The 8171-nt window shown below is 41.3% G+C and overlaps 1 long non-coding RNA gene across 1 annotated transcript; it reads left to right on the top strand.

The window, feature by feature from the left end:
* The first annotated feature begins 7058 nt into the window (after positions 1-7058).
* On the top strand, positions 7059-7843 carry LOC103652947 (uncharacterized). Its single transcript, XR_565158.3, has 2 exons — positions 7059-7127; positions 7213-7843. It is a non-coding gene; the product is annotated as an uncharacterized lncRNA (long non-coding RNA).
* Positions 7844-8171: the final 328 nt, after the last annotated feature.

Here is an 8171-nt window from a genome sequence, read left to right as displayed (position 1 = left end):
GGTTGCACATTTCTGTGAACATTACTCTTTTATGTCCTCTATTGAGCCATACAGGGTGGAGGATGCACTAAGAGATTCAGATTGGGTGCTGGCTATGCAAGAGGAGCTCAACAACTTCATGAGGAATGAGGTATGGCATTTAGTTCCACGTCCTAACCAAAATGTTGTAGGTACCAAATGGGTATTCCGCAACAAGCAAGATGAGCATGGTGTGGTGACAAGGAACAAAGCCCGACTTGTGGCCAAAGGATATTCATAAGTTGAAGGTTTGGACTTTGGTGAAACCTATGCACCCGTAGCTAGGCTTGAGTCAATTCATATATTACTTGCCTATGCTACTTACCATGGCTTTAAGCTTTATCAAATGGACATGAAAAGTGCCTTCCTCAATGGACCAATCAAGGAAGAGGTCTATGTTGAGCAACCTCCCGGCTTTGAAGATAGTGAGTACCCTAACCATGTGTATAAACTCTCAAAGGCGCTTTATGGGCTCAAGCAAGTCCGAAGAGCATGGTATGAATGCCTGCGAGATTTCCTTATCACTAATGGCTTCAAAGTCGGAAAAGCCGATCCTACACTCTTTACTAAAACTATTGCAAAAGATTTGTTTGTATGCCAAATTTATGTTGATGATATCATATTTGGGTCTACTAACAAATCTACTTGTGAAGATTTTAGTAGGATCATGATACAAAAAATCGAGATGTCTATGATGGGGGAGTTGAAGTATTTCCTAGGATTTCAAGTCAAGCAACTCCAAGACGGCACCTTCATCAGCCAAACAAAGTACATTCAAGACATACTTAACAAGTTGGAAATGAAGGATGCCAAGCCCATCAAGACACCCACCCATGGGAACAAATGGGCATCTCGACCTCGACACGGGAGGTAAGTCCGTAGATCAAAAGGTATACTGTTCGATGATAGGATCTCTACTCTATTTATGTGCATCTTGACCGGATATTATGCTTTCCGTATGCATGTGTGCAAGGTTCCAAGCCGATCCTAAGGAAGTTCACCTTAGGGCCATGAAAAGAATCATAAGATATTTAGTTTACACTCCTAAGTTTGGACTTTGGTACCCCAAGGGATCCACTTTTGATTTGATAGGATATTCTGATGCCGATTCGGCAGAGTGTAAAATTGATAGGAAGATTACATCAGGGACTTGTCATGGGCTTCAAAGAAATAAAACTCAGTAGCTCTTTCCACCGCCGAAGGCGAGTACATTGCCACGGGCCATTGCTGTGCGCAATTACTTTGGATGAGGCAAACCCTCAGGAACTATGTCTACAAATTGAGAAAAGTCCCTCTCCTATGTGACAATGAGAGTGCAATCCGCATGATGGATAATCCCATTGAACAGAGCCGCACTAAGCACATAGACATTCGGTATCACTTTTTGAGAGATCACCAACAAAGGGGGATATCGAAATTGCTTATGTTAGCACCAAAGAACAATTAGCCGATATTTTTACCAAGCCTTTAGATGAGAAAACCTTTAGCAAACTTAGGAATGAGCTAAATATTCTTGATTCTCGGAATTTTGATTGAAACAATGTACACATAGCTATTTTATATACCTTTGATCATGTCTCTTTCATTTGGCACATATACATATTTCTTATTCTTCTTGTGCCTAAGCTAAGACTAATATGGTTCAATGAGCATCTTCTGTATTAAGTCTTAGATTGAAAGGGAAATGGAGTATTCGGCAAAGACATCGCTTCCACTCAACTCCATCGGTATTATCTACCCTTTGCCGGTATTCCGTCATCTCTTCGATTGGTATAGTCTTTCACTCACATTTATTTTATCAATGGGGGAGAAATTATAAGAAGGGCTCTCAAAGTCTCTGGTTTTGGCGATTAATGCCAAAGGGGAGAAAGTATTAAGCCCAAAGCAAAAGGACCGCACCACCACCACCTAATTTTAATTGTGTTTCGAAATTTTTTAAAATTGGTATCAAATTGATATATTTAAAGAAAGATTTTCAAAAATGGTATCTATTAAAACCCTCTTGAAAACTAAGAGGAGAATTTCATTCAGGGGGAATTTTGTTTAGTCAAAAGAAAAGCATTTGAAACAGGGGGAGAAAATTTCAAATCTTGAAAATGCTTTTTGCAATCTTATTTCTATACCTTTGACTATTTGCAAAAGATTTTGAAAAGATTTTCCAAAAGAATCTGCAAAAACAAAACAAGTGGTGCAAATGTGGTCCAAAATGTTAAATAAAGGAAAGCAATCCATTCATATCTAGTGAGATGATAAATTGGTTTAATTCCAAGTAGCCTATGCACTTACCTTATGCAAACTAGTCATTTCCGCACTTTATATATTTGCTTTGGTTTGTGTTGGCATCAATCACCAAAAAGGGGGAGATTGAAAGGGAAATAGGGTTAACCGTTTCCCACAAATAATTTTGGTGGTTGAATGCCCAACACAAATATATGGACTAACTAGTTTGCTCTAGAATACATGTTCTACAAGTGCAAAAAGGTTCAATACAAACCAATAAATATTCATGTTAGGGATCAAATACAAAGGAGCATAAGAAACTTGAGTGTGCTGAGGAAAGGCGCACCGGACTGTCCGGTGTGCCACTGGACAATGTCCGGTGCACCATGTCCGTACGAAGATGAACCAGCCACTCTCGGGTTTCAACAGGCGCACTCCGCTATAATTCACCGGACTGTCCGGTGTGCCACCGGACTATCCGGTGCACCAGCGGAGCAACGGCAAAATCGCGCAACGGTCGACTCTGCAAAGGCTACAGTGCGCTACAGAAGTCAGAGCAGAAGTTAGAGGCACACCGGACAGTGAACAGGACCTGTCCGGTGTGGCACCGGACTGTCCGGTGCCGCATGAGGACAAAGCCTCCAACGGTCAACTGCTCCAGAACCCTAACGGTTGAGTGACGTGGCGGCGCACCGGACAGTCTACAGGACCTGTCCGGTAGCGCACCGGACTGTCCGGTGCGCCCATCGACAGCAGCCTTCCCCAACATCCATTTGGTGGTTGAGGGCTATAAATACCCCCCCAACCACCACCACACTAAGCATCCAAGCATTCTGAACATTGCATTCAATGCAAGAGCAATAGACTCCACTCCAAGACACAATCAAAGAGATCGATCCGCTCAAAGTCCCCAAATCAACTCTAGTGCATTAGGACTTGTGAGAGGATCTCTTGTGTTCCTTTGTTGCTCTTGTTTGCTTGGCTTGGCCTTCTTTTTCTTTTCAATTCTTACTCTCAAGTGCTTTGTAAGCAAGGAAAGAGACACCAATTGTGTGGTGGTCCTTGTGGGGTCTAAGTGACCCATAAGGAAGAAGGCTCATTCGGTCTAAGTGACCGTTTGAGAGACGGAAAGGGTTGAAAGAGACCCAGTCTTTGTGACCACCTCAACAGGGACTAGGTTCTTTAGAACCGAGCCTCGGTAAAACAAATCACCGTGTTCATCCGCTTTATTTCTTGGTTGATTTGTTTTTCCCTCTCTACCGGACTCGGATTTGTTTCTAACGCTAACCCCGGCTTTTAGTGTGTGTTTAAAGTTGTAAATTTCAGATTACGCCTATTCATCCCCCTCTAGGTGACTTTCAAGTTCTGTACAAAATAAATAAATAATTACATCGAAAGGAGACAACGATCCAGGAACCCAAAGTTGACAGGGAGACGACGGCCTAGACCTCTCACGAACACATCGCAGCATCCTCCATGCGCCTCATCCTGTGGTACCTGTTCTTGACCTATGGGGGGTGTGAGACAGCAAGGGTGAGCTCACATATGTTCATCGCTCAATAAGTTGTGGGGAATAATGTGCATGAACTCATCAAAGGTGGGAGTTCATGTGATGTGTAAGGCTGATCAATAATAGGGGTTAAAGCTGAGCATTGCTTTTAATAAGTTGGTCAAATTTTATTAGCAATTACTAGATGTAAGTAAATACCATACCAGAATAATAATAGAACAAAATTAATAATAAATCCCATGCAATGCAAATGACAAATTGAATTTAGTTCCATAATTTAATCATGCGAGAGTCCTGAGCTGCTCATGACCGCGAGCACGACTAGTATACCAGTTTTACACTCTGCAGAGGTTATACCCTATACCCACAAGTCGTGTATCCCATGTCGCCAGGGTTTGCAAGGCCCTTAGACACTTACAAGGTGAATGGCTAGGGATCCACTACGAGGCCTTTGCAAAGTTCCACTAGATTCAGAAAACCCGCTATAGTTTCTACGAAGAAGAATGCAGGAATCCCCTGTCTGACCACCATCGCAGCAAAATCAACCCAGGAACCTCCCTACACGCCTACTCCCCTACTGCCCTTGCCCCTATCTGGTAAGGTAGTCCTCCACTAGCTTTCCTAGTTAGTAAGCCAAGGGCGTCCCATTCCACCCTTGTGGTGGCACGTGTTTCTCAAGTTAAGCTCCATGTTCTAATTAAAAATAATGATCTCGGCATGAATAAAATAACAGAATAATTGGAACATGGACATAATGTAATTTTAATCCCAAAACCATATAGAGCAATAACAAAACTACCCAAATGATTCAGGGGTGAACAAGGTAAAAGGATAACCAGTCTAGGGTGACCTATTGGGTCCCATCAAAATTAAACCTATGCAGGAATAAAATGATTATAAAGAACATTATTGGGTAAATAAAAGTGATCAAGGGCACAACTTGCCTGGGACTTGAGATTCCAGGTGCCAGGATGATTCTTCAGGTGACTCATGACCTCGCTGCTAAACGTAGCAATACAAACAAACATGGTATAGACAAAACTAACATAACACCAAACATATGAACAAACTGCATAATAATAATAATCTACGCGCCGCAACGAGATCGTGGGTTCGAGAATCACTAAATTTGGAGCCGCGGTTATAAAGTTATGATTTATGGAAGATTTATGCGATTAAACCGGAAAACTAGGTTTTATGTTGATTATTATGAACCATGTGAGAAAGATATCCCAATAACTAATTTCAACCTTAATTTAAGTTATGGCTTAATTAGAAATCTTGTTTGAGTCATCTTTTAATTATAGACAGATTAACTTTGATTAAAAGGGTAAATCTACTAACATAGGTTAAACAAATATCTAACTATAAAATTATGCAATATGGTATAAATAATACTGTTACTGCATAATAAATATTCATATGAAGCTAGCACAACTTGAACGGATTGAAACATAGTTAAAATGAATTAGTTATGATTTTCTGAAATTATTTCGTACCTAGAATAGAGTAATGCAAGTAAATAGTTTTAATTCAAGTTTCATGGCTAAACAAATGTACTAGGTGATGAACAATATTAAAACAAAATTATTGCCACCGGAATGGGTCAATTCAGAGTTAGAATAAATTAAATATGAATTAAACAAGTTTATGGATTTATATTTATACTAAAACCTATTTTCTTTATTAAGTCTGAATTTCCTAAGGGTTCTGGACTGGGCACATAGTTTCTTAAGAGATCAGGAGCTAACTCGCAAACTTCCCAACACTTAGCTACCTCCGCACAGGACGGCGAGTTGAATACCTAAAAGTATAGGGTTTCTTTTGTAAACGTCCCAGGCCGAAGGGGTACGCACGATTACCGACCATCCGATCCCACGCGGATGGCCCATATTAAATCAATCTCACACGAACCAGTATGCTCTGCCAGCCGCACGATTCAGATCCAACACACAGGATTCCTGGGACCGAAACATTATCCCCTAGTTAATCTGGCCCGATTATCAGTCGATCAACGGCCCACGGTGATTCTCTCCCTAGATCTAATCCTAGCCGCAAGCGTTTTGATCGACGGCACTAGAACCCTTCTTCCACATACAGACCGACACGACGGTGCCAGTAGGATCGCGCGGCGGCGCTCCCCACCGGTGACGAGCAGGCCGATGCCCCTGCGTCAAAGTGCATTCCCAAGTGGTGCATCGCGGTGCGGGGACCGAGGGGAAACTCATGGGGGGTAACTTACCAGGGATAACTGTTTCTAATAAATCGTTTGTGTGGCTTTAGTCAAGGTTGGATGTCGATGTTAAGAACGAGGGACCAAGCAAAGATGCATGCACATATATCATAAAGAGGGGAGTGAGGCAGACGAGGTATAACCTGAAAAGGAAGTACTTCGACGAGTCACTGACAAAAGAACAGTTGTTGGCCATGCAACCTCCACCTAAAATGAAGAAAGAGGATTGGACTGGGCTGGTAGAGTATTGGTGTGACCCAAAGAATCAGGTCAATAACTACATTTTCTGCTTTTGTTACTATGCAATGCAAACTAATATGTAATGCAAACTGTGCATGTGAATGAAAAATCTGTATTGCATTTGTGCTGTAGGAAAAATCTATTAAGAACAAAGCAAACCGAGGCAACGTGCAGCTTCACCAAAGGACTAGAGCTAGGTCCTATATAGCCCATCGTTACAGCCTGGTATGTATACTATGTCTTTTCTAAAACTAGCTTCAAAGATGGGAAATATGTAGCATAATAATTACCATGTGCTACTGAAATGTAAAGTTACCATGTGCTCCAATTACTTCTGAGATGAGCTAATAAGTCATGAAATGAATAAGTGCAATATCTCTTTGGTCTGAAGGAATTACATTTTGGAGTGTTATTGACTATTCATTTCATCAGATGTGAGGTTTATGCCAATAGGAAAGCTGTGATATGTCATGAAATGAATAAGGGCAATATCTCTTTGGTGTTGATTGAGTAGCTAATTCTGAGATTGGCCATCTAATTTCTGAGATTGGCCAATTCTTTTATGGTGACCATCTAAAATAGAAAATAGCAGGACAATTGCTATGTCATCAAACATGATCATCATCAGTACTAGGGTTTCTTTAGGCCATGTTATTAGTCTTGACCTGTCTAGGCAGCATTGATGCATGTTCATGTGTTCTTTTTCTTAAACTGTCAGTCATTATTTGACTATGTTGTATTTCTATTGGCATGTACCAATATTTCATGGCAAATCTTATATCCCAAGTTTTTTATATGCCGCAGAGGACTAAATACAACAACATGGAGCCAGATGTTGTTGATTTCTTTGGGGAATGTATGAATAGTCCCTGAAATGGTCGTACTCCGCTTGCAAATGAGATATATGTAAGTTACATGTACTACACTCAAGTAAATGCCTGGTTCAACACTTTTGTATGGCCTTTTTACTAAGTACATTCATTTTATGTAGGAGCAAATGGTTGCAGAGAAGGAAAGAGAGCTAGAAGAAGGAGAAGCACAAAAGTCACCCTCCAAGATTGTTGCTGATAGTCTCAGCCAGATCAGCCGCTCATCCACCTTCCTTCCAAACATTGGTGTCCCTACAACGTCCAAGACTGGTCGGTCCACATCGCTAGCTGCACAAGCACGCATGCAAGCTCAGTTTGAGGAAAAACTCCAAGCTGAAAGAGAGGAAGCTGCTAGGAAGCAGGAAGAGTTGCAAGCACAACTACAAGCTCAACAGGCCGCACTTGAAGAAAACCAAAGTTTGTTGCGCCAGACCCAAGAGGAAGTGAAGGGGATGCATACCAAGTTTGATGAGACCAATGCACTGCTACGAGCTGTCCTGAAACTTCAGAAAGATTGAGGTAGGGATGCATACCAAGTCTGAAGATGATGCCTTTGCTTAAGGTTTTTCTACCTTGCTACAACATATCTGTGGTTAGAACTTTGTCAGAACTACGTGCAATCTGTTTGAATGCTTCAAACCTTTGTGGTGGAACCTTTGTATGTTTGAACCTCTGTTGTGGAAGAACTAGTGTGCTGGAATTGTGTATGACTTGTGATGAGAATGTTGTGTATGATGGCTTTTCTGTGTATTATGATTCTGTGAGCTATCATGAGAGCTCAGTGTGTCGTCACTGTATGGTCACTGTATGTGGGTGCCATATTAAACTAAACAAAACCAAGCTGTCACATTATCCACAGACTAATATATGACGGTCCTGCATCGTAAAAAAATACACAAAATTGTGACAGATAACACCGCCATAAGTGACAATCCCAACATTAGGTGACGCGTTGACTGGAAAAATGTGACAGATGTCAACGTCATATATAGCAACAATATGTGACAGACGAATGCAGCCGTCACAAAAGGTGATGACATTATGTGACGGTACTATGAACAGTCGTCACAAGGTACATAAT

Source organism: Zea mays, chromosome 4 (genome assembly GCF_902167145.1).
Source record: "Zea mays cultivar B73 chromosome 4, Zm-B73-REFERENCE-NAM-5.0, whole genome shotgun sequence".
Taxonomy (NCBI): domain Eukaryota; kingdom Viridiplantae; phylum Streptophyta; class Magnoliopsida; order Poales; family Poaceae; genus Zea; species Zea mays.
Note: the sequence above shows the minus strand (reverse complement) of the source record. Positions and strands in the feature narration are given on the sequence as shown.